Below are 26,040 nucleotides of genomic sequence, written 5' to 3'. Positions count from 1 at the left end.
GCACCAGATGATTGGCAGCTGCCGGATCAGAGGAATCTCCTGTGCAATGCTGGTGTTCTCTCTCTCCCAATCTCCCTTGTCTCAGTCCCTGTGGCTGTGTTTCTACTGTGGACAAGAAAGGGCATTCAAAGTTCTTTTGATGGGAACAATGACTTGATAAGAATTCCAGTGAAAACAAAGCCTTGCTAAGAACCTAAGGATGTTCTATTCCGCCCTACCCCTGAGATCTATAGACGCTCTTACATTCACAGTCCATCCAAACCTCATCAAAGGTGGTCAGAGGCAGGATGAAACCGTCTCACTGCAGGCACCAGAGAAGACGGCCCACTAACTGTAGTCTGAAAAGTCATGGAGGATATGTAAAATATCCATCTGAGGTCATGGGCCATGACAGTGTGAACCTATGCTACCATTAGGTCTCATTGGTCAAGCTGTTCAACAGCACTTCTTTCCATGCCTGCCTCTAACAATCTCTGGACCAATATCAAAGTCTTCTCCCAAAAAACTCCTGGGGCTAGTTATATCGTTTTATTGTTTTTGTTTTGAGACTAGGGGACACAGTATCTCTGGCTACCCTTAAAGTTACTATGGAGCTGAAGATAGCTTTAAACTCCTCATCCTCCAGTGTCCTCTTCCTGAGGGCAGAATTATAGGCACTAGGGTCCTATTTATTGAATAGTGATACTGAATGACCCTCTACTTAAAGAAGCTCAGATCCAGATTATAAATTAATGGAATCCCACCCCGCCCCTCTGTGTGTGTGTGTGTGTCCCCGTCTCTCTCTCTGGCTAATCCAAACATACAAAAATCAGACAAAGCAGTGAACCTTTGAGTGTATCTAGTTTCCATGTTCTCTCAGGACCTAACACAGAGCGTGGCAAGGAACAGCTCCACAATGACCCCATCTCCTTCCCTCCCTTAAATGTCAAGCTGCATTTGAATAGTGTGGTCAGCAATTTCTGGGTCTCTGCTACCTTAAGATGTGCAGGACAAGGCTACACAGCTGCCCTAGACCGCTGAGTCATCTTCCTATCAGGAAATTGGTTTTGCCTTGGGTAAATAGGTAGGTAATTTTCTGTCCATTTCAGAGAGGAAGCCCAAGTTTTAAAAAAAATGAGTAAGTGGACTCAAGGTCATATGCAAACCTGGCTGGCTTAGAAATAAAACCTAGGTGGTTTCTGGCGTGCAGCTTCTGTACTCCCTTCTGCAGAAAAGACTGTCTTTTTCATTAACGTATATTGTTCCCAGATCACTCACTAAAAATTCTGCCCAAATATTGAAGGTAAAGCAGCTCCATGTATCCAATAGAGAGTATGTATGTATAAAAAGAAATTTTTCCCACATGAGGAATGACTCAGTATAAAGAACATTGTTCAGTTGTAACCTTGTAAAATAAGAGCATTCTTCCCTGGCTGCCACCAAAATCCAAATGCTCCGTTCTGTTACTAAACAATCCCTTTACCACCGAGCCAGAAATAAGTCACAATGTTAAATCGAACATCCTGCAAGCCAAATAAAAGGACTGAGCCAAATGTATCAGAGTTCGGGGGTGGGGGTAGGGGGGTAGGGGAACCGTGTCAGAACTGTCTGTCTGAGAAACTTTCTCTTAGATCACCAGTCAGTAGGGTACCAGCATCTGCCGATGCCAACCAAAAGGCATGAGTCACAGCGGACAGCTTTAGAAAACACATTTCCTTCCACTGTTAGCAATGCATGACTCACTAGACCTCTCCAGATTCTCCACTCCACAAATGACTCGAGAAGTCTACCAAGGACAGAGCACAAACCTTTCTCTCTTCTCCTGCCAGGATTTCTCATTTCAATTATCACTGACTTGTTGACTTACTTCAAAGACAGTATACATCTTGGTCTGTTCTCTGTCCTCTCTCAAAAACTGGTGGTGTGTGATTTACCTAAAGATGGCTCCTGAAGGGCTGCAGGAGAACAGAGATTGAACATTATAGTTCATGCCCAAAGCAGTCGTCAACTGGTCAACTTTTGCTACTTCGGAAACTGAGCTGTGAGGTAACTAAGCTAACTTTGATAAAATATCATCTAATATGTAAAGCTTCTTCAATCTAAGTAATACTGTATCAGAACAATGACCTGCCCGTCTAAGTTCTTGATAGCCAAGAGTAGTGACAAAGCTATTTAGTTACTATAAGGAGAGTTTAAATAGTTGTTCTTTTCAAATGCATGTGAGCCTCCCAGAAGGGGTGTGCACACCTAGAGGCTTTCTTTTCCATCTCATACCTGACAGTCCCTTTCCACAGTAGCTTTCGTGAAGGAATAGTTTGGTTTTTACTAGAGTGATGAAAAGCACGTGTTCAGAATTAGATCACCTGACATCAAATTCTAAGTCTAAAAATACATTTCTCAATTTCTCATCTCTGTTTCTCACCTATGGCATAGAGGTTGAAACGCATCTGCGTAACTTTCAACTATGTTACAAATGAGTGTGTGAGAAAACCACACATCCATAGTCAGGCATGTGCTCTGGAGAGAGACCTGGGATAAAAACTCCGATTTCGCTGTCTACAAAACTGATTATAACTTGAGTGTCACAAATCACCTAAAACATTCTGGCTTGCAATAGCATATATATATGTATATATGTATATATATATATATATATATATGCAATCTTTCAGTTTCTATAGGTCAGAAATTGGGGGGAGAACTGAATAATGGTCCTAGCACAAGATCTCTCATGAGACTACAATCAAATGTCTATTGGTAGTGCAGTCTGCAGGGTTTACTTTCAAGGTCTCTCATTCATGTTCCAAGTTGTTACCAGTTGCTGGCAGGGAAACTCAGCCCCTTTACAAATGGACTTCTCCATTGGCAGCTAGAGTATTCTGGTGTGAAGTGGGGACTGGCTTAGCCCAGAGTAAAGAATACAAGGAAAGGAAGCGGGTGCGGCATGCCTCTATGTTCTCCTCTTGGAGGTCATCACTTCCATCCTTGTCTATTGTCAAGCTGACAAGCCCCACCGCCACTCAATGGGAGACCAGTGGCCCAAGGAAGGCACCAGGAAATAAAAGTCACTGTCATTGTCTTCAAAAGGCACCATGAGGAATTTAAGATGGGGTTTTGTGAGTTCTTGAACTCTTAAGTCTATATTTTGAACAGCGAATGACAACATACTCACAGGGTATTCATGATACAAAGTATTTGGCATCTAGTAAGTCTCAGAAATCCCACATATTATCATTAACCTAGTAACAGGGAAACTACTTAAGAATTTTTCGGGAAGAAAGCAAGCATGACAGAGAATAGGCAAAAGCTATAAATCCCTCAGGCCTCTGCTTCTGCCTCATTCTTAGTCTTGCTGGCCTCCTTGTTTCTGACATCTATGAGGCTTCCTCCTAAGATTTCCACTTAACAATGTTTATATGTTTAAAAAGCAATAAACACTACTGCCTCTTTCTCATTTCATGCACTGGGATTTTTGGAAAGATACACATGTGTGTTCTTCATAGACAGCATTACCTTCTCATGGAGATAATACACTTAGAATAGGTGCAACATCGGTTCCAAGAGAAAGCACCAAGTCCACTGTTAAAGCATTCATGTTTCACAGCATTTGATGGAAGAGGCAGCATTCGAGGCTGTTGAGTATATGGGTATAGTAAACTGCACATCCTCAAGTGCTATTTATTCACGGGATATTGACCCAAGTGTCTAGTTTGTTCATACCTGGTCTAAATTTCAAGTGTGTAATAGTGATTGATCGAGTCCCACGCCCCTTCAAGCTTCTAGAGAGGAGAAATTTGCAAAGTGGGTAGTGAACACTGTATTTACAGTGAGTTAAAGCACTCTGTAACTTTGAGACAGTGACATGGAGCAGTCTGGAGAGGAGAGCTGAATTAACTATGGTGGCCATCAGAGTCCTCTATAAAAGGCTGATCTTTGAGCTCAGTATGGAATAATAATAAGGAACTGGTTAAGCCAGAAACTAAGAGGAGTCACAGATAGGTACAAACATGGCAGCCTGGGAAAACCGAGAAACATGGGAACCTTATTCCAACAAAAATCCCAGGGACCCTCATTCCAAGTAAAGCCTCAGTTTTTACTAAAGTCTTGGAAATTTGACTCGAAGAATATTCCAAATAAATTGCTTTTCTTTGATAGCACATTTTCAGAAGTTTAGCATTATTGGTTAAAGCTTCTGACCAAGGGTGACACTTGATAGAAAACAACAACAACAACAACAACAACAACAACAACAACAACAACAACGGGCTCAATTGTCAGTAGATGGTGCAGCTAAGGGTATGTTTCCAAATTAAAAACCAACTTTGCATCTAGAACCTTGAAAACAGAAGTCAGTCTACTGTGGTACAAAATGCAGGACAGGCAACATATGCACTCTTGCCCACCAAAACTTTGGAACCCCAACTTTTACCTGCTACTGGAGGAAAACATACGGGACCTCGAAGTCTTAAGGTGAAAATGAATGAGTTTCAAGGTAAGACCAAACTAGGTTAGTGTTGGAAGAGACCTTGAAGTAGTTTTGCTCTTCACGCGCAAACTACTGTTTGCGGCATGTCACAAAGAAGCAAAGTGACTTTGCAACAATAAACAGTTAAAGAGCTTTCTCACAAACCACAGGGTGTTAGATTCATAAAGGTTAAATAAGGGCCTCTCCACAGTGAACTCAGGGCTCTATATATGTGCCCCATTCCTGCTGGGGACTCTCTTTCTGAAACTCCTGTTCCTACATAGCAATAATGACAGATTTCTTAAATGAATGACTTACATTATTTTCAACCAATACTTCCCCATACCCTCTCTTCCTATATTTCTTCTTTCCACAATGGTGTGTGTATGTGTGTGTGTGTTTCTTTTCTTTTCTTTTTTTTTTTTTTTTTCAAATAGTACCAGTAAGCACTCTGGGTAGGGTACACATTTTAAGTATAAGAGGAAAGTATATAAGGCTTCGAAATGAAATTTGTGAATGTCATACTCAGAAGAGCACTGAACACTATGGAGTGCTGAGCAGGGAGGCTTCCCTTGGTTTAAGGGAGGCTGGGATGAGAGAAGGCTCCCCAAGACAAGTCATGAGAAAAAGAAACAAATAGGATGTGGCGAAACATAACCAGAACCAAATCTTATTATTTTCTTTTTTTTAGGTTATAAAACCATTTACATATATAACATACTATTCAATATTATATAATATACACTATTCTTTGGAAATTTTCTACATATATGCAATCTATCTCAATCTGTGACAGGACAAGACAGTGCAGAGGTGCCTCCATTTGGTATAATGTTGAGGCCACTTTAGGTTTGACTAGAATTTGATCTCCTTGATGGGAAACCCCAGGGAAATTTACCCAACTCTATTCTAGGAACACCAGGTCAAGATGCTCCAGCTAACTTAATGTCTGCTAAACTTGCTTGTCATAAAACCTCCAAGTGAGGTACCAAGATGTGATTTTTTTTCCTCTTTACAGACTTTAAATACTTGGTGCTACATTTGAATCCTGAATACCTGAGTGCAACCCCCAGCCAGCTGGAATAGAGACTTTCAATGGCTGTAAACTCTGAGTGGTCTCCTCTGGTAGGCTTCCTGTTACAGATCATATTCAGCCCCCACACTCTTCCGTTGCTTTGCCCTCCAATATTGCTCAATTTTGATTCCTTTAAAAAAATAATCCACTGAATTTAATAATCCAATGAATTCTGTCTGAGGCACAGAGAGGCCTACCAATGGCCATTTCCAAAACAAAAACAAAAACAAACAAGACCCCCCACCCCCAACCTATCTTCCCCTTATCATCCATGAATTGCCACTAACTTTTCAGCCAGAACTGGCCATTGGGAGCCTTTCCTTGCTTCACGATAGAACTTTGAACTGGCTTGACTTGTGCAGGTCTCGTTCAAGAAAGCACAGCTGCTGTGACTTCATGAGTGCAATCCTCCTGGCCATGTCATAGCCAGAGGCCAATATTTCACAGCCCTCCTTTCTATCCCCTGCCTCTTGCATTCTTTGTGCCCCCTCTTTTACAGTGTTTCCTCGGAACCTTGGAGGAAGAATTTGACACAGATGCGCTCAGTTACTTCTTCTGAGGATGTTGAACAGTTATGAGTCTCTTCATTAACCACCACCTTCTGCACTAAGAAGTTTCTCTGACCAAGGTTGAGAGCAGTGCTGATGTGTTGATAAAAGCCCAGTGGCGAGCTTGGCTCAGAAACATTTTAAAATCAGCTGAATGGGTCTGATGTCCAGTGTACGTGAGCACAAGGGACAGGTCACAGAAGGTCTAGACAGAAAGATAGCTCTGGCTTCTGTTAGTGTGATAAAAGGGGGTGGAGAGATGGGAGATAGCATCCATACGACAGAGCAGCTAGCTGAAAACAGGATATGGTAAGTGGATTGAAGGTGAAGTCACAGATGCTGTCCAAACTTTGCTGGTCAAGGGGTATATTCAGCAATATAGGAGCCTTATGGGGACATTGTTTTGATGTTTGGACTAGAGGTAGAAATAAGTTTTACCTTGGGAAAAATGGATTTGAGTTACCTCTGAAACATGTAGAATGTGTCCAGGAAACAATGGAATAAAAGTAAGAATCTGAGGAGAGAAATCTGGAAAGAAAAATAGATTCATGAGTCATCAATATATAGCTAAAAAAAGATCTAATTATTCTTGGTTTTTTTTTTTTCATGATAAATACAAGATCCAAACACATGAAATTGCTTTCCCAGGGCCCAGGGATTTAGATCTACTTTTCCTGACTCCCGTGGCTGTGCCTTCCCCAGTGGGACTTGGTGCAGTAGCTGGGAGCTCTGATGAGTGGCAGAAAGTGTGGCTGTGGAACATGCTCTCTTACTGTCCACTGCAGATTTCTACTAAGAACAGAGAAACAGAAGCTGTCTTAGGTGAATGGGTAGCTATGTTTCTCAGGTCAGGTAGCCATCAAATTGCCTACTGACAGCAAGTAGTCAGTCATTCCTCTTCCTTAGCAAGAAACCTCCACGTTGAAAGAAATTCAGAAACATCTTGCAGGCATTCCTGTCTGATTCCTCTCATCTGCAATCTGCCTTTCAAATAAACTCTCTTTTTACAATTATCTAACTGTGATCTGTACTACGTGAAAAGTCAAGGTTGTACATTCCCTAGAGTGGGAATCCAAACAGCCATTTATATAGCAATGAATTTATGTAGTGGTGGCTTCCGTTGGTGAATATATTTGATGTTTAAAAAAGAAAGAAAGAAAGAAAGAAAGAAAGAAAGAAAGAAAGAAAGAAAGAAAGAAAGGGAAAAAGAAAGAAAGAAAGAAAGAAAGAAAAGAAAAGAAAAGAAAAGAAAAGAAAAGAAAAGAAAAGAAAAGAAAAGAAAAGAAAAAAGGGAGTTCATCTTTTCATCTTTTCATCTGCATCATTTTATTAGTGTCGGGACACGATGGGAATCAATTGTGGTCTAAAGTCATAAATGGAACTTGGGGAATCCACCAAGGATTTTTTTTTCTCATGGGATGGCTTGCTCACTCTTTAGTCTTTTTAGTTCAAACAACTACCTTCTAAATACCCAAGAAAAGGCTGTTTCTTGTCTCCATTTCTTGTCCTTGACTGCTAAGCCAGAGGCCATCTTCAACCCTACCCCAAAGATCACATTTAGAGACCATGTTCTTTCCTTCAGCAAGCAGCCATCTTGGCAACACCAATTATCTCTGATGCCCTCTTTGTCATTCTCCATAAATGGACAACCTATCTTAGATATTCTACCAAACTTCTTGAACCTCTTCATTTTCCTTTATCTCTATGATAATGCTTTGACTGAGTCAACACCCCATTTCATCTGGTTACCAACTTATCCCTGTTAAATGACCTCCTGGGTCCTCTTTGGCCTCCCTCCAATTTGTGCTTCACAAATATATGCAGAGTCACTGCACAGAGCACACACAGTCAGACCACCCTGAAGACACCCCTGGATGTCTTCCCTCCCTTCCCACATTCACAAACTTTTGGTTCTCTGAACTTGCACCTCCAACCTCTTTGAGTCTATTTCCGTTTCTGCCATGCCCCTCCCAGCATGGGACCCTCACTCTTTCCATTCCCTCTGCTGAGTGTGTGCTTCTTGTCCTACTCCATTCTCTGGGATCCAGACCCCACCTCCATTGCCCTCCTCAGAAAGGCTCTCCCTGATACCATCCACAGTTGTCAGACATGGTTTGTGCTCAGTAATTTATCCTAAATTTCTGTAATTTTCTTTGCGTATTTGTTATGTATTATGTACGTATGCTTCATGAAGAAATGGTCACACAGAGTTTGCCCACTCTTTATCCCAGCTGTACAACACTGTCTAGATATACAAGAAATGCTCAAGATTTACGTTCATTGGATGGGTAAACTATTCTTCACTTTTCTGATTGACAGAGACTACAACAGTGCTTGTGGAAGCACATATCCAGCTACTTGGGAGGTTTAAGCAAGACGGGGTCAAGTTCAAGGTCATCTGGGTAACTTAGCAAGACCCTGTCTCAAAATAATTGGGATTTTTGCTTGTTTGTTTGTTTGTTTGTTTGAAATGGGAAGGCATAGCTCAGTGGTAGAGGGTTTGCCGAGCATATACCTGGACAGCCCTGGGCTTTGTGCCTGGTTGGGAAGGAGGACTATGAGAATCTCAGCAGTGCACGATGATGCCCACCTGTAAACCCAGCACTGAAAAGGTTGGGACACGAAGACTACAAGTTTGAGTCTAGCCTTGCAAGGTAATTAGACAGCTTCAGAGAGATAAAGGGAAGGAAGGAGAAAGGGAGAAAGGAAGGGAGGGAAGAAGAGAGGGGAGAAAGAGTGAATATGAATTTATAATGTTTACTACTTCCCTCTGAATGGTGACTGTGTTTTTTATACAAATCAAGGTGAGAAAATATAATCTACATTGTTTAATGAGCCCTGTATGTGTTAGCAACAGCCATGAATCTATAATTTAATATCTTCCTTTTTCAAAATTATTAACAGACACAAAAAGTGGAAAAAAAAAGGAAAATGTAGAAAGGTGTGGATGAGGTTAAGGGAGGCAGGTGTGGATGTGTTTGGATTCCACAATACACAAAATTAATCTGTGTCATTCCTTCATTCCACACACCTCTAGGTTTGGGGAAGTGGAACCACATTACCGATGTGATGCCCACAAGTCATAATAAAGATAAAAATTAGAGTAATTTCCACACCCCACCTCCAATTTGTTTTCAAGCTCTTGTGTAAATGAAAGTCACACACTCACACAGTGAGTTTTTGTTTTGTTTGTTCTGTTTTAACTAAAAACATTCAAAATCTTTTTATCTCTGATATTTCCTTGTCACCAAGGTGGTGACAACGCAAATACAAATTAGAGTCTTTCATCATATCTGGCTCTAATGAGCAAAGACACATGCTCAAAACCGTGCCTGGTAAGTAGTCCTGTTCTAATGGATTAAGTTCCATTAGCAATGATTGAGGGGACAGTGCGTGGAGACATGTAAGACATAGAAAACCATTAGACAAGGAGAAAGAAAGCCAGGGTTCTAGCGCTCAGCTTGATCACTTCATAGATATTTGACAAAGCATTCCATCTTCCTGAGCCCCTGTTTCAGGAACTATAAAGTGTGCCAGTGATAGAAATTTGGCTCAAGAAATGTGTGGGGTATACTCAATATAATTCCAGACCTTGGAGGTCTGCAGCAAGAGAACTGTCACAAATCTGAGGCTACTATGGGTATAGAGCAAGTGCCACATAGTGACAGCTGGCCTCAGACAGACAGACTGATTTGTTTTTGGAGGCAGAGTAGCTTAAATGCTTCCATCACACCTTTGAATGGTCCCATGAATGGACAATAAAGACGAGAGGAAGTGGAAGACTTTCCATGGAAGACTCTGAAGTGGCTTATCACTGAAAAAAGAAACACATGGCAGACTCATTCAAAAACCACAGCAGAGAAAGGAGTCGGGATTGTTCACTACTCCATGTTTTTTCCCTCAAACTGTTTCACAAAATACAAAGGGGAAAAGTATTACCACACTCTGATACCAGAATTACCTTGTTTTCTTTTTCTTTTTCTTTTTCCATTTTTTATTAGGTATTTAGCTCATTTACATTTCCAATGCTATACCAAAAGTCTCCCATACCCCCCCCCCACTCCCCTACCCACCCACTCCCCCTTTTTGGCCCTGGCGTTCCCCTGTACTGGGGCATATAAAGTTTGCAAGTCCAATGGGCCTCTCTTTGCAGTTATGGCCGACTAGGCCATCTTTTGATACATATGCAGCTAGAGACAAGTGCTCCGGGGTACTGCTTAGTTCATATTGTTGTTCCACCTATAGGGTTGCAGTTCCCTTTAGTTCCTTGGGTGCTTTCTCTAGTTCCTCCATTGGGGGCCCTGTGGTCCATTCAATAGCTGACTGTGAGCATCCACTTCTGTGTTTGCTAGGACCTGGCATAGTCTCACAAGAGACAGCTATATCTGGGTCCTTTCAGCAAAATCTTGCTAGTGTATGCAATGGTGTCAGCGTTTGGAAGCTGATCATGGGATGGATCTCTGGATATTGCAATCACTAGATGGTCCATCCTTTCGTCACACTTCCAAATTTTGTCTCTGTAACTCCTTCCATGGGTGTTTTGTTTCCTATTCTAAGAAAAGGCAAAGTGTCCACACTTTCGTCTTCGTTCTCTTAAGTTTAATGTTTATAGCAAATTATATCTTATATCTTGGGTATCCTAAGTTTCTGGGCTAATATCCACTTATCAGTGAGTACATATTGTGAGAGTTTTTTTGTGATTGGGTTACCTCACTCAGGATGATGCCCTCCAGGTCCATCCATTTGGCTAGGAATTTCATAAATTCATTCTTTTTAATAGCTGAGTAGTACTCCATTGTGTAAATGTACCACATTTTCTGTATCCATTCCTCTGTTGAGGGGCATCTGGGTTCTTTCCAGCTTCTGGCTATTATAAATAAGGCTGCTATGAACATAGTGGAGCATGTGTCCTTCTTATCGGTTGGGGCATCTTCTGGATATATGCCCAGAAGAGGTATTGCTGGATCTTCCGGTAGTACTATGTCCAATTTTCTGAGGAACCGCCAGACTGATTTCCAGAGTGGTTGTACAAGCTTGCAATCCCACCAACAATGGAGGAGTGTTCATCTTTCTCCACATCCTCACCAGCATCTGCTGTCACCTGAATTTTTCATCTTAGCCATTCTGACTGGTGTGAGGTGGAATCTCAGGGTTGTTTTGATTTGCATTTCCCTGATGATTAAAGATGTTGAACATTTTTTCAGGTGCTTCTCTGCCATTCGGTATTCCTCGGGTGAGAAATCTTTGTTCAGTTCTGAGCCCCATTTTTTAATGGGGTTATTTGATTTTATGGAGTCTACCTTCTTGAGTTCTTTATATATATTGGATATTAGTCCCCTGTCCGATTTGGGATAGGTAAAGATCCTTTCCCAATCTGTTGGTGGTCTTTTTGTCGTATTGACGGTGTCTTTTGCCTTGCAGAAGCTTTGGAGTTTCATGAGGTCCCATTTGTCAATTCTCATTCTTACAGCACAAGCCATTGCTGTTCTATTCAGGAATTTTTCCCCTGTACCCATATCTTCGAGGCTTTTCCCTACTTTCTCCTCTATAAGTTTCAGTGTCTCTGGTTTTATGTGGAGTTCCTTAATCCACTTAGATTTGACCTTAGTACAAGGAGATAGGACTGGATCAATTCGAAAACTTCTACATGATAACAGCCAGTTGTGCCAGCACCATTTGTTGAAAATGCTGTCTTTTTTCCACTGGATGGTTTTAGCTCCCTTGTCAAAGATCAAGTGACCATAGGTGTGTGGGTTCATCTCTGGGTCTTCAATTCTGTTCCATTGGTCTACTTGTCTGTCACTATACCAGTACCATGCAGTTTTTATCACAATTGCTCTGTAGTAAAGCTTTAGGTCAGGCATGGTGATTCCACCAGAGGTTCTTTTATCCTTGAGAAGAGTTTTTGCTATCCTAGGTTTTTTGTTATTCCAGATGAATCTGCCAATTGCCCTTTCTAATTCGTTGAAGAATTGAGTTGGAATTTTGATGGGGATTGCATTGAATCCGTAGATTGCTTTTGGCAAGATAGCCATTTTTACAATGTTGATCCTGCCGATCCATGAGCATGGGAGATCTTTCCATCTTCTGAGATCTTCTTTAATTTCTTTCTTCAAAGACTTGAAGTTCTTGTCATAGAGATCTTTCACTTCCTTAATTAGAGTCACGCCTAGGTATTTTATATTATTTGTGGCTATTGAGAAGGGTGTTGTTTCCCTAATTTCTTTCTCAGCCTGTTTGTCCTTTGTATAGAGAAAGGCCATTGACTTGTTTGAGTTAATTTTATATCCAGTTACTTCACTGAAGCTGTTTATCAGGCTTAGGAGTTCTCTGGTGGAATTTTTAGGGTCATGTATATATACTATCATATCATCTGCAAAAAGTGATATTTTGACTTCTTCCTTTCCAATTTGTATCCCCTTGATCTCCTTTTGTTGTCTAATTGCTCTGGCTAGGACTTCAAGTACAATGTTGAATTGGTAGGGAGAGAGTGGACAGCCTTATCTAGTCCCTGATTTTAGTGGGATTGCTTCAAGCTTCTCACCATTTACTTTGATGCTGGCTACTGGTTTGCTGTAGATTGCTTTTATCATGTTTAGGTATGGGCCTTGAATTCCTGATCTTTCCAAGACTTTTATCATGAATGGGTGTTGGATTCTGTCAAATGCTTTCTCAGCATCTAACGAGATGATCATGTGGTTTTTGTCTTTGAGTTTGTTTATATACTGGATTACGTTGATGGATTTCCGTATATTGAACCATCCCTGCATCCCTGGGATGAAACCTACTTGGTCAGAATGGATGATTGTTTTGATGTGTTCTTGGATTCGGTTAGCAAGAACTTTATTGAGGATTTTTGCATCAATATTCATAAGGGATATTGGTCTGAAGTTCTCTATCTTTGTGGGGTCTTTTTGTGGTTTAGGTATCAGAGTAATTGTGGCTTCATAGAATGAGTTGGGTAGAGTACCTTCTGTTTCTATTTTGTGGAATAGTTTGTGAAGAACTGGGATTAGATCTTCTTTGAAGGTCTGATAGAACTCTGCACTAAACCCATCTGGTCATGGGCTTTCTTTGGTTGGGAAACTATTAATGACTGCTTCTATTTCTTTGGGGGATATCGGGCTGTTTAGATCATTAACCTGATCTTGATTCAACTTTGGTACCTGGTATCTGTCCAGAAACTTCTCCATTTCATCCAGGTTCTCGAGTTTTGTTGAGTATAGCCTTTTGTAGAAGGATCCGATGGTGTTTTGGATTTCTTCAGGATCTGTTGTTATGTCTCCCTTTTCATTTCTGATCTTGTTAATTAGAATGATTTCCCTGTGCCCTCTAGTGAGTCTGGCTAATGGTTTGTCTATCTTGTTGATTTTCTCAAAGAACCAGCTCCTCGATTGGTTGATTCTCTGAATAGTTCTTCTTGTTTCCACTTGGTTGATTTCACCCCTGAGTTTGATTATTTCCTGCTGTCTACTCCTCTTGGGTGAATTTGCTTCCTTTTGTTCTAGAGCTTTTAGGTGTGTTGTCAAGCTGCTAATGTATGCTCTCTCTAGTTTCTTTTTGGAGGCACTCAGAGCTATGAGTTTTCCTCTTAGAAATGCTTTCATTGTGTCCCATAAGTTTGGGTATGAAGTGGCTTCATTTTCATTGAACTCTAAGAAGTCCTTAATTTCTTTCTTTATTCCTTCCTTGACCAAGATATCATTGAGAAGAGTGCTGTTCAGTTTCCACGTGAATGTTGGCTTTCTATTATTTATTTTGTTATTGAAGATCAGCCTTAGTGCATGGTGATCTGATAGGATACATGGGACAATTTCAATATTTTTGAATCTGTTGAGGCCTGTTTTGTGACCTATTATGTGGTCAATTTTGGAGAAGGTACCATGAGGTGCTGAGAAGAAGGTATATCCTTTTGTTTTAGGATAAAATGTTCTGTAAATATCTGTCAGATCCATTTCTTTCATCACTTCTGTTAGTTTCACTGTGTCCCTGTTTAGTTTCTGTTTCCATGATCTGTCCATTGGTGAAAGTGGTGTGTTGAAGTCTCCCACTATTATTGTGTGAGGTGCAATGTGTGCTTTGAGCTTTACTAAAGTGTCTTTAATGAATGTGGCTGCCCTTGCATTTGGTGCGTAGATATTCAGAATTGAGAGTTCCTCTTGGAGGATTTTACCTTTGATGAGAATGAAGTGCCCCTCCTTGTCTTTTTTGATGACTTTGGGTTGGAAGTCAATCTTATCAGATATTAGGATGGCTACTCCAGCTTGTTTCTTCATACCATTTGCTTGGAAAATTGTTTTCCAGCCTTTCATTCTGAGGTAGTGTCTATCTTTTTCTCTGAGATGAGCTTCCTGTAAGCAGCAAAATGTTGGGTCTTGTTTGTGTAGCCAGTTTGTTAGTCTATGTCTTTTTATTGGGGAGTTGAGACCATTGATATTAAGAGATATTAAGGAAAAGTAATTGTTGCTTCCTGTTATTTTTGTTGTTAAAGTTGGCATTCTGTTCTTGTGGCTGTCTTCTTTTAGGTTTGTTGAGGGATTACCTTCTTGTTTTTTCTAGGGCGTGATTTCCGTCCTTGTATTGCTTCTTTGCTGTTATTACCCTTTGAAGGGCTGGATTCGTGGAGAGATAATGTGTGAATTTGGTTTTGTCGTGGAATACTTTGGTTTCTCCATCTATGGTAATTGAGAGTTTGGCTGGGTATAGTAGCCTGGGCTGGAATTTGTGTTCTCTTAGTGTCTGTATAACATCTGTCCAGGCTCTTCTGGCTTTCATAGTCTCTGGTGAAAAATCTGGTGTAATTCTGATAGGCTTGCCTTTATATGTTACTTGACCTTTTTCCCTTACTGCTTTTAGTATTCTATCTTTATTTAGTGCATTTTTTGTTCTGATTATTATGTGTCGGGAGGAATTTCTTTTCTGGTCCAGTCTATTTGGAGTTCTGTAGGCTTCTTGTATGTTCATGGGCATCTCTTTCTTTATATTTGGGAAGTTTTCTTCAATAATTTTGTTGAAGATGTTTGCTGGTCCTTTGAGTTGAAAATCTTCATTCTCATCCACTCCTATTATCCGTAGGTTTGGTCTTCTCATTGTGTCCTGGATTTCCTGGATATTTTGAGTTAGGATCTTTTTGCATTCCATTTTCTTTGATTGTTGTGCCAATGTTCTCTATGGAATCTTCTGCACCTGAGATTCTCTCTTCCATCTCTTGTATTCTGTTGCTGATGCTCAAATCTATGGTTCCAGATTTCTTTCCTAGGGTTTCTATCTCCAGTGTTGCCTCACTTTGAGTTTTCTTTATTGTGTCTACTTCCCTTTTTAGGTCTAGTATGGTTTTGTTCATTTCCATCACCTGTTTTTATGTTTTTTCCTCTTTTTCTGTAAGGACTTCTACCTGTTTGATTGTGTTTTCCTGTTTTTCTTTAAGGACTTGTAACTCTTTAGCAGTGTCCTCCTGTATTTCTTTAAGTGAGTTATTAAAGTCCTTCTTGATGTCCCCTGCCATCATCATGAGATATGCTTCTAAATCTGGGTCTAGGTTTTCGGGTGTGTTGGGGTGCCCTGGACTGGGTGAAGTGGGAGTGCTGGGTTCTGATGATGGTGAGTGGTCTTGGTTCCTGTTAGTAAGATTCCTACGTTTACCTTTCGCCATCTGGTAATCTCTGGAGTTAGTAGTTATAATTGACTCTGTTTAGAGATTGTTCTTCTGGTGATTCTGTTACCGTCTATCAGCAGACCTGGGATACAGATTCTCTCCTCTGAGTTTCAGTGCTCAGAGCACTCTCTGCTGGCAAGCTCTCTTACAGGGAAGGTGCGCAGATATCTTGTGTTTGGACCTCCTCCTCCCGAAGAAGAAGGCCCAAAACAGGACCTTTCTCAGAAGCTGTGTTGCTTTGGCTGATCCCAGAAGCTGTCAGCTTCTGTGGTGCAGACTCTCACCTGTTCAGACTAATTTCCTAAGTTCTGCGGAGTCCCGGAACCAAGATGGCGACCGCTGCTCCTGAGGCTGAGGCCGCCTCCCGAGCCAGTTGGACACTTGTCCTCTGGTCCGGACGGTGGCCGGCTGTCTGAGGCCCGCAAAGGGTGCTGCCTCAGCGGCTCTGTGCCTCTGCCTATCCCAGAAGCTGTCCGGTTCTGTGGCGCACCCTCTCACCTGTTCAGACTAATTTCCTAAGTTCTGCGGAGTCCCGGAACCAAGATCTACCTTGTTTTCAAAACCAGGGATGGGTAAAAAGAACAACAACAAAAAGACCAGTTTTCCTGATGGCATTGGACACAAAAATTGTCACGAAGTTTAACATTCCTTCATGATAAAACCCTCAAAGAAATTAAAAACATGAGGAACATATATATACCCACATAGTAGACCCTAATTTTAAATGTCCACTAAAAGTCTTGTGGAAAAAAATTTCAACATTTCCTCTCCAAAAGAATCAGATAGGCACTGCATTTTTAAAAGTCAGCCTTCATTTGACCTAGGCTGCCAAGCAGAGCTCACACTGACGAGACACAAAGAGGCTGCTGCAAAGTTATAATTATATGTTTGGCCAAGTTTTCAGATCACAAAGCTCATGTAAGCAGATTTCCAGATTTGTCATGATTTAAAATAACAGCTCCAATCCACTTTCTTGTGGGAAAACTACTTTAAACTTCACTGCAAACTTCACTGCTAACCCCATTGCTAACCTTAGTGAGAAGAAGATATAATATACAAAAAATTAGGACCTAGCCCAGGAGTCAGGTGATTAAGGAAATCTTGGTATTTCAGATGCACAGTATAATCAGACAAAACTAATACAAACATGATTGTGTGTGTGTGTGTGTGTGTGCTCATTAGTGATTTAAGGACAATACCTGTGTTACTATCAACCAGCATCTCATTTTGGTTCCCAGGGAAGCCTGAAAAGACTGTTTACAAGTGATTTATGGGTCAAGTGCTTTTTTGTGGAACAACAACAACAACAAAAAAGGTATGTGTAAAAGAAACAAACAGGAAGTACAGGAGGCAAAGTAAGCAAGAGCATTGCTTACTGCCCTAAAGAAAGGGTTGCCCGGAAGCAAGCTTCTCTATGGAGCTTTGACTTCATAGACAGTCAGCTTGCAACAAATTCATAATAGTGGCTATTTTGAGTAGGTAAAGGACAATGTTTCAAGGGGCTAGCGCTGATCCTTTAAATACCCAGAACTCACTGCAGCTCAGACATGGCTTTTATGTGAAACAACTTCTATTATAATGAGGGTAAAATGGGGTGGGGAAGCAGGCCATTTAAAATTCCAGGGGGGAAAAAAAGCTGTATAAAAAAAGCCATTTGTGCAAATATGAACATATTCAGATACTGTAAGACAAGTTTGAAGAATAAGACATAAGACAGGTGTTTCATTTGATGTTGGGGCTGGATATATCCTCTTACTAATTATGTAGACTTAATTATAAGGCTGATTTCCTTCTCTATGAGACTAATCACTAATTAGACTAATTACTGGTTAGGGATACTACTTACATAAGTAGAATTGTTAATATTTTAGAATTGACTGTAAATATAGCATGTGAGAGTTAATACTAGCTACAACACAGAAGACAAAAATAAAAACACCAAAGAGCTTAAAAGTAATGGTTAGATGGATGTAAGTTAGGAATAAAATGTAATATCTGGTAGAAGAAATTCTAAGAGTTAAAAATATTCATCTCCCATGAATGAAGTTAACAATTTTTTTCCTAAAATTGAAACACTGTTATTTACTAATTTAAGTATATGGGGAAATCTACACAATGTATACTTAGCCAACAAAAAGTTGGGAGAACATGGTTCTGTAAATAAGCTAAATTTCTTATCTTTGGGAAAAGGAAATAATAGATTCTAGCTAAGGCTGGTAAATCAAGAAAGAGGCACAATATTTATAAAAATAAATACTAGGTATATTAGTCAAGGTTCTCTAAAGGAATAGAATTTATAGAATAAATATATGTAAATATAAATGGGATTTATTAAAATGGCTTCTTACAGACTATGCTCAATAGTCCAATGAGTTCAACAACAGCTGTCTACCGATGCAAGGTCCAAGAATCCAGTAGTTATTCCATCCATGCACGAGGCTAGATGTCTCAGCTGGTCTCCAGTATACCCCAGAATCCTGAAGAAATAGGCTTTAATACTAGTGAAGGAATGGACTTGCCAGCAAGAGCAAGCAGGCAGGGAGAGCAAGCTTCCTTCTTCCATGGTCTTTATATAGGCTACCAGCAGATGGGGTGGCCCAGATTAAGGTGGAATTCTCACCTCAAAATATCTGGATTCAAAATGGATCTTCCCACGTCAAAGGTTTAATTAAGAAAAACTCTTTCACAGGTATGCCCAGTCATTTGGATTTTTGTTAATTCTAGATGTAGTCAAAGTTGACAGCCAAGAAAAGTCATCATAAGTCCATCCCTTATCATTTTGACATACAATCATACCTTCTTATGCCATGCTTAATTTTCAAATGAAAACAATAACTAGATCATAATTCTGATTATCATGATATAGCTATCTTTCATACAACTACAAATGCATTATAAATTTTAGAATGAATGCCCAGGTCACTTGAAGGACAATCTTTTGGTATCTCAAACTTAAATGTGATAATCACTGATATTCTCCTAACTGATGCTATATTACATGATTAAGAAATTGAGGAAAGAAAACATAAATATTTATGCAATGGATTCTCAACAAAACATAATAGAAACACTCGTGTCAATTTTAATCTTCATTTCTGCTTCCGTGCATATGGCTCTAGATGTTATTTATAACTACTGCTATCTATTGACCATTTTGTATTTCCTCTCCTCTCAGCAAGTACTTCAGCACATTTTGGCTCTTTTCCTGGAGGAATGACCAATACTTTTATTCCTGGGGGGTCTAGGTCTTTTGTCATCCTGCCTGGATTAGGCGTTATAATTTCCCATTGACTTTAATCACAGGACATAGCAGCACCAAGAGATGCCCTAAAAGTTTTCCCGTGCTCATACACAGTTGTTCTTACCTCTACTGTGGAAAAGCAATCCAATTTCCCCTTGGTAATGTGGATCAGTCACCCATCAATCACTGTTATCCCCTTCCTTAGCCTGTTGGTCTAATGGTGTCACAAGCCCAAAGTGGCCAGAGGGAAGTCTGAGCTTGCAGTTCAGTAGAATGTTTGTTGTCTTTCCTGGATCAGCTTCCAGTTCAGTGGAATGTTTGTTGTCTGTCTTTCCTGGCAGAAGCACCCTCCTCTCTGGCAACCAAAACTTCTAGGGCAGCAGAACTTAAGGTTGTGGAAACTGGTAGTAAACAATTTACCTAGTGGGTCACTAAGAGTGATAGTGAGTGAAACTATTCCCTTTTCCTCCAAGTGGATCCTGGCTATGGATGAAACTATCGTATATTGGACATTGATTCAAAGCATATACTGCCTTCTGGGGAACCCTGTCCCAGCCCTACAGTCGAATTGGAGATGAAACTGCGTCTTCAAAAGATCATTCCATTTTTCTATCAAGCCAGCTGACTCAGGATGGTGGGAAACATGGTAAGACCAGTGAATTCAGTGATACTGGAGTCATTGTTGCATTTCTCTGACTGTGGAGTGAGTTCCTTGGTCAGAAGCAATACTGTGTGGAATACTATGAGAGTGGATCAGGCATTCTGTAAGTCCAAGGATTGTGGTTTTGGCAGAAGCATTATGTTCAGGAAAGGCAAATCCGTAACCAGAATAAATACTGCAGTAAGAAAAAAGCATTGTCTTTCCCACAGAGGAAGTGGTTCAATGTAGTCAACCTGTCACGAGCTCACTGGTTGGTCACCCCAGGGAATAGTGCCATATTTCAGGCTCAGCGTTGGTCTCTGCTGTTGGCAGATTTGGCACTCAGCAACCGCTGTAGCCAGATCAACTTTGATGAGTGCAAGTCCACGTAGTCAAGCCCATGCCTAACTTCAATCTCTGCCTCCATGGTCACCTTGTTCATTGGCCCACTGGACACTGACTGGGATGGTTGGGAAAAGAGGCTGACCGTCCACAGAATAGATCATCCTATCTACTTGCTTATTGAGCTCCTTCTCTGTTGAAGTCACCTTTTGATGAGCGTTTTACATGGGACACAAGTACCTTTACACATTTGGAGAAATCCATCGACATACTTCTTCCCTAGGTCACTTTCTCACCCACTTTCCTGCCGTGCTCTTTCCCAGTCCCCAACCATCCAACCAATCCACTGGCTATAGCCTGTGAATCAGTGAACAATGGCACATCTGGCCATTTCTCCTTCTGAACAAAATGCATGGCCATGTGTACTTCCCAAAATTCTGCCTGCTGGGTAGACTTTCTTTCACCAGTGTTTTCAGCCTTGTCTCAGAAAAGGGTTGTTATGCTGCAGCTGTCCATGTCTCAGTGGTGCCTGCATAGCATGCAGATCCATCAGTAAAGCAGGCCCTAGCCTTCTCTTCCTTAGTCAACTATGAGGTAGCAGGCGTGTGCATGGCAGCAGATGGCGTCATAATGGTAGTAGAACAGCATCCCTACTTGTCACTGACATCTCAGATACCGTTGGGTCTCCTGAATATGGCCCAAGAGGTAGAGCAGCCTGTGAAGCAACCTACATCTGCTGAAGAGTCTTCTCCTATTGCAGGCCCTACACAAAGCTAGCAGCTTTCTGAGTCACATGGTGTATGGGCTGAAGTAATACACCCAAGTGAGGAATGTTCTGTTTCAAGAATCCAAATAGGCTCACTAAACATTGTGCCTTTTCCTTGGTGGTGGGAAGGACCAGGTGCAATAACTTATCTCTCACCTTAGTGGTTCTCAACCTTCCTGATGCTGGGGCCCTTTCTTAAATACAGTTCCTCATGTTGTGGTGACCCCTAATCACAAAATTATCTTCATTGCTATTTCATAACTGTAATTTTACTAATGTTAAGAATCTCAATGTAGTCTGATATGCAGGATATCTGATATGTGACCCCTGTAAAAAGGTGGTTCAACTGCCAATAGAGTCATGACCCACGGATTGAGAACCATTGCCTCAGAAGGAATATCTCTGTATGCCATATACCACTGGACTCCTAAGAAAGTTAATGAGGTAGAAGGCCCTTGAACTTTGGTTAGATTTATTTCCCATCCTCTGGGGCACATATGTGTTACCAACAAGTACAAAGCAGTTGCCACCTCCTGCTCACTTGGTCCAATCGGCATAATGCCATTAACATAGTGTACCAATGTGATATTTTGTGTAAGAGACAGAAGAACAAGATCCCTTCCAACTAAGCAATGACGTAGGGACAGGAGAGTTAATATATCCTTGAAGTAAGACTGTATAGAAAGACTGCTGACCTTGCCAACTGAAAGCAAAGTTCTTCTGGTGGTCCTTATGGACAGGTATTGAGAAAAAAAGACATTTGTAGGATCAGCAGCTGTATTCCATATACCAGAAGATATGTCAATCCCCTCAAGGAAAAACACTACATCTGGTACAGCCGTCGCAATTGGAATCACTAGGTTTTGATAGTTAACTGTCATTCTCCATGATCTGTTTATCCTCTATACTAGCCAGCTAGAAGGGATGAAGGGAAAATGTCTTGGGAACCACCACACCTTTGCAAGTCCTTGATGGGTGGCACTAATTTCTGCAGTTCCTCCAAGGATGCAGTACTGGTTTTGATTCACTATTTTCCTTGACAGAGGCAGCTCTAAAGGCGTCCATTCAGCTTTTCCAAACATAATAGCCCTCAATCACAGAGTCACAGGCCAAGAAATCAATGTGAGAATTCTGCATATATATCACAATTATGCATTTGGAACTGGGGAAATAACTACAGGGTGAGCTCAGGAACCCACTGCACCTACTGTGAATTGGACTCCAGCCAAAAGTCCATGAATCACATGACCCCCACAAAGCCCCTACTTTAACTGGAGAGCTACAATGTTTCCTGGAATCTTCCAGATTGTTAATTCAGGACCAGTACCCAACAGGCCTCAAAAAGCCTTGTTTCATTTCCCCCAGTGTACAATTACCCTTATAAAAAAGTCATAGATCCCTCTGGGAAAGGACCGGAGAAAGGCTTACAGTAAAACTCTGAGTTATTTTAACAAGCCCTTTCTCGGGGGAACCCGGCCATCCCTTCACTCAAGGGGTTCTGGGTCTGCAAACTGGCTCATTCTGGAAATTGATTCATGAGCCAAGATTCCCTTTTGCCACAATTCCACGTAGCCTCCATTTCACTTGCTTGAGAATTTTTTTTCTTATACAGATCAAGCAAAAATGCAGTAGATGTTTTATCTATTTCATATCTGGGAACACTGTGATTGATAAGCCAGTACCAAAGGTCCATAGAAGTCATGACACCATAAAATTCACGTTGTCTGTGCTGCCCATCATGGGTCTGACCATTATGGACACTGCTTTGTCTATGCTGCCCGCTGCCACATCTACCATCACCTTGCCTTAGCACTGGATTTTGATACTTCAGGACCCAATGGAACATATTACATTTAATTCACTGTACAGCAGCACCTCTGGACCTAAGGTGTGGCACGAGGAAAAGGGTGAAGACAAAGCCTTACAAGTGTTCTGGTGCCCCCTCACCTTTTTGTGTGTTCTCGAGTTAGTGAGGAACATGTCTTCTGGGACTTCCCATTGTGGAGGATTAGGTTTTACACAACACACCCACTTTAGCATTGCACTTTCCCTGAGCCATAGAAAAACCCACCATCAACATTAAACTAAGGGACAGCAAAAAATCTCTAACTCCTTTTCAGTAGAACATCTTTTGACAAATTCTTCATCCAACCATTCAAACAAACTTTTGACACTCTTTTTTTTCTCTTTTTCTTTTCTAAAACTGTGCTAGCTTCCATTTTAAACACAGACTCTTCACTCAGTGGACCCATATCAATAAACTCAGGCTGATCCGGTTTAATGTTCCTTCTACCATTATCCCACACCCTTAAATTCCATTCCCACACATTCCCAGACTTCTGCTTGAGTAAATTAGAAAACTCGTTGGGTTCTTTAGCTGTGTAGCGCCTCTGATGACAGCCCATATAAAGAACATGGAGGAAGAAAGCTTTCATTCTTTGCCTGTTTATACTTGCTGGCAAGTCCAAACCGCAAACACTGTAAAGAACCAAACAGCAGCACGAATGCTGTCATCTTAGAGTGGGCCCATGCAAAACCACTCCTTCTTAAAATACAGGCCAGTGTCCTGACATCAGAAGCCACCTTCAGACCCTTTCCTAAACAGTCTCCGGCTTTAGGGATACTCTGTTCTCATAGCTTTTCAATTATCTCATTTGGACAAATGGTCTTATTAAGATTTGGAAATAAAATCGTTGGCTCATGCATCTGTCTCTTTTGCAGAAAAAACTTCTTAAAACAAAGAACTGTTCCAAGATGAGGATGATACATAGTCCTAGTGTGCTAAAACATCCAAGGAGTAACTAGGGAATGCTGGAAACAGGTGGATGTTAGTGGAAAATGTCTACTCTTGGGAATATCAGGGCAAGTGTCATAGGGCTATAAACTGAAATCTGGCCACTAGAATACCTCTAGACATTAGAGAAAGAACTTTGTATGATAGGCTCTCAGGAGTACTGGGGACTCCTGGTCAGAGACAGTTGTCAGGGGAACACAAATGCACTCAATATTGGCAAGGACAAACCCAGGACAGGGCCAGCATTGGCCGCTAGGCCCCTGAAGGACTAGCTAAAGGCATGACCAGCATCTGTAACTTGAGTTCACAGAAGAGTAAGGGGGTAGAACTGGCTGTCAGGAACCCAGGAATTAACTTGCATCTCTCTGATGTTTAAAGATGCTGAGCAAAGCTTTTTCACATACATGCTGACCATTATGTGTCTTCATTTAGGAAAAAAGAAATTAGATTTTTTTTTTTTGCCTACTCTTTTAGGTCAAGTTATTTCCTTGTTATTGGGTCTTTGGAGAATTTTGGGATGCTCTTACTCTAAAGGAATGATAAACCTTCAATGTGAAGAATCTGTTAATTACTCTGATTTTATTACTCTACACTGCATGCATATACTCAAACATCACCTTTACCTTGTAAGTGTGTACAATTTAAGTTAACTTATTTACCCACTTCATTTCATTTTTGTCTTACACCCAGGGACCTGTTCTGTAGCCCAGGCTAACCTAGAACCCTTAAGCCTCCTGCCTAGATCTCCAGAGTGCGGGTATTACAGTCATTCACTACTACACCTGAACCAATTTAATTTTTAACTATAAATATACTCCTTTTTAAAGAAGCCATTATTCTTTACATTACAGCTGCAGGACTGCCCTTTTTTCAGTATGCCACAGTCTTAACATTCCTTGGTATGTATGATGTAACAACATGAACAGTTGTGCCCCTAATGCATTTTCTGACTATGTGGTCAGTTTTGCTTTTTCTCTATTTTTTCCTCTTTTTTCTTGAACCTATTTTTTTCTTCTTTCAAATAAGGAAGATAGAACCAAAATGATAATCCAATGGCTTCTTATTATTCTTCGATTTGGTTTCCTGCCTCATCTTGCGATTGCCCTTACTGGGAGGAGAGAGAAACGAAAGACTGAGAAAGTAAACATGTACAAACTTGGTGATTCTGTGACTCATGTGAGAGTTTTCCTGCCGTTGACTTCATTCTAAGCCAGGCTTAGCACAGAACACTGCCGTCTACTCTCTCTCTCTCTCTCTTTCTCTTTCTTTCTCTCTCTCTCTCTCTCTCTCTCTCTCTTTCTCTCTCTCTCTCTCTCTCTCTCTCTCTCTCTCTCTCTCTCTCTCTCTCTCTCCCTAGAAGTATATGTGATCATATTCTCGAAGTGCCTGCTTGGTGGTCTGTAGTCAGACCCTTATCACACAATAGCATTTTTTTCTTGCTTCCCCAGTACTCCTGCTGATTAAACAACAAGAAACTTTTCTTCTGGTCCTGTCATGATTCGGTAGTAAAGGACAAACTTGATTTCTAGGCTATATAACTCAGGGCCTGGTAAAATATTGGCCAGGAAGTGGACATAGGGAGCAATTACTTTGAACATGTCTGTACCTTGTTAGCAGCTCAAATACTCACGTAATTAATTACACTAATTTAAAGAAAAAATCTAAATATTTGACTTCTTACAATACTAAGAGGATTAAACAATTTGCTATATAAATACTTGCTATTTGGGCATTCTGTGTGGAAGGAAACAGGCTAGTATAACCTGTTTTGTTGTTGTCATCATTTCGTTTTTGGTTTGTTTTGTTTATATTTTTGCTTTGCAAGCCTACTGTGTGTCTTTCCCTGCTCAGGAGAATAAATAAAAAAAGTGTAAGAATTTATTCATATCCTCAAGAAAGTTATAGCCCCACTCAGAGGACTGAAAATAATTTGTTTATTAAGCAAGCAGCAGCAAAGGGAGATCATGTGACCAGTAGACATAAGAATAAGGTTGACCTGACCTATGGTGTAAGAGAAACCATCGTCATGGAGAAAAAGCATTGAACCTCGGAAGCACAGCCATGTGGCATCACCCAGTCAAGAGCATCAGACATGAGGCCCTCTGGCTGCTCCTCCAGGGATGGAAAGGACTTGGCTGCAAAAACTCTAACACTCCCTCCCTTCACACAGGAGGAGAGCATTGCCAGATGCATTTCTGCCCAGGCTGCAAAACAGGACATAGCTCCACACCCGCCCGCTGTCTTTCCTCACACTCACCACCCACGTGTGCTGTCTGGAGCAGGCGGGGAGGAGCTTCAGACCCGCTTCCCCTTCCCCTTTCCGGATGCTCTGCCCAATAACGCCCTTCCAAGCTTTATCCACTTCAAACCCAGATTCTTGAAGCATGCCTCAGGCTTTCTCAGCCCCGTGCTTTTATGTTCACTGTCCTCTCTACTTGGAAGAGCCTCTCTGGCCCCTTTTCTCTGTGGAAATCATTAGTAAAAAATCTTACCCCACCAACTATCCCAATAATATTTTTATTTGTAACTTTAAAA

General features: G+C 41.0%; 1 long non-coding RNA gene across 1 annotated transcript in view; it reads left to right on the top strand.

Annotated features, from left to right (window-relative positions):
• The first annotated feature begins 1,559 nt into the window (after positions 1-1,559).
• Gm35218 overlaps positions 1,560-26,040 on the top strand; it is a 43,860-nt gene continuing 19,379 nt past the window's right edge. The window contains exons 1-5 of the long non-coding RNA XR_383581.2: positions 1,560-2,025; positions 5,463-5,569; positions 6,019-6,376; positions 16,961-17,037; positions 19,437-19,609. This is a non-coding gene — a long non-coding RNA (predicted gene, 35218). The remainder of the gene's footprint in view (positions 2,026-5,462; positions 5,570-6,018; positions 6,377-16,960; positions 17,038-19,436; positions 19,610-26,040) is intronic.

Source organism: Mus musculus, chromosome 14 (assembly GCF_000001635.26).
Source record: "Mus musculus strain C57BL/6J chromosome 14, GRCm38.p6 C57BL/6J".
Classification (NCBI taxonomy): Eukaryota; Metazoa; Chordata; class Mammalia; order Rodentia; family Muridae; genus Mus; species Mus musculus.
Note: the sequence above shows the minus strand (reverse complement) of the source record. Positions and strands in the feature narration are given on the sequence as shown.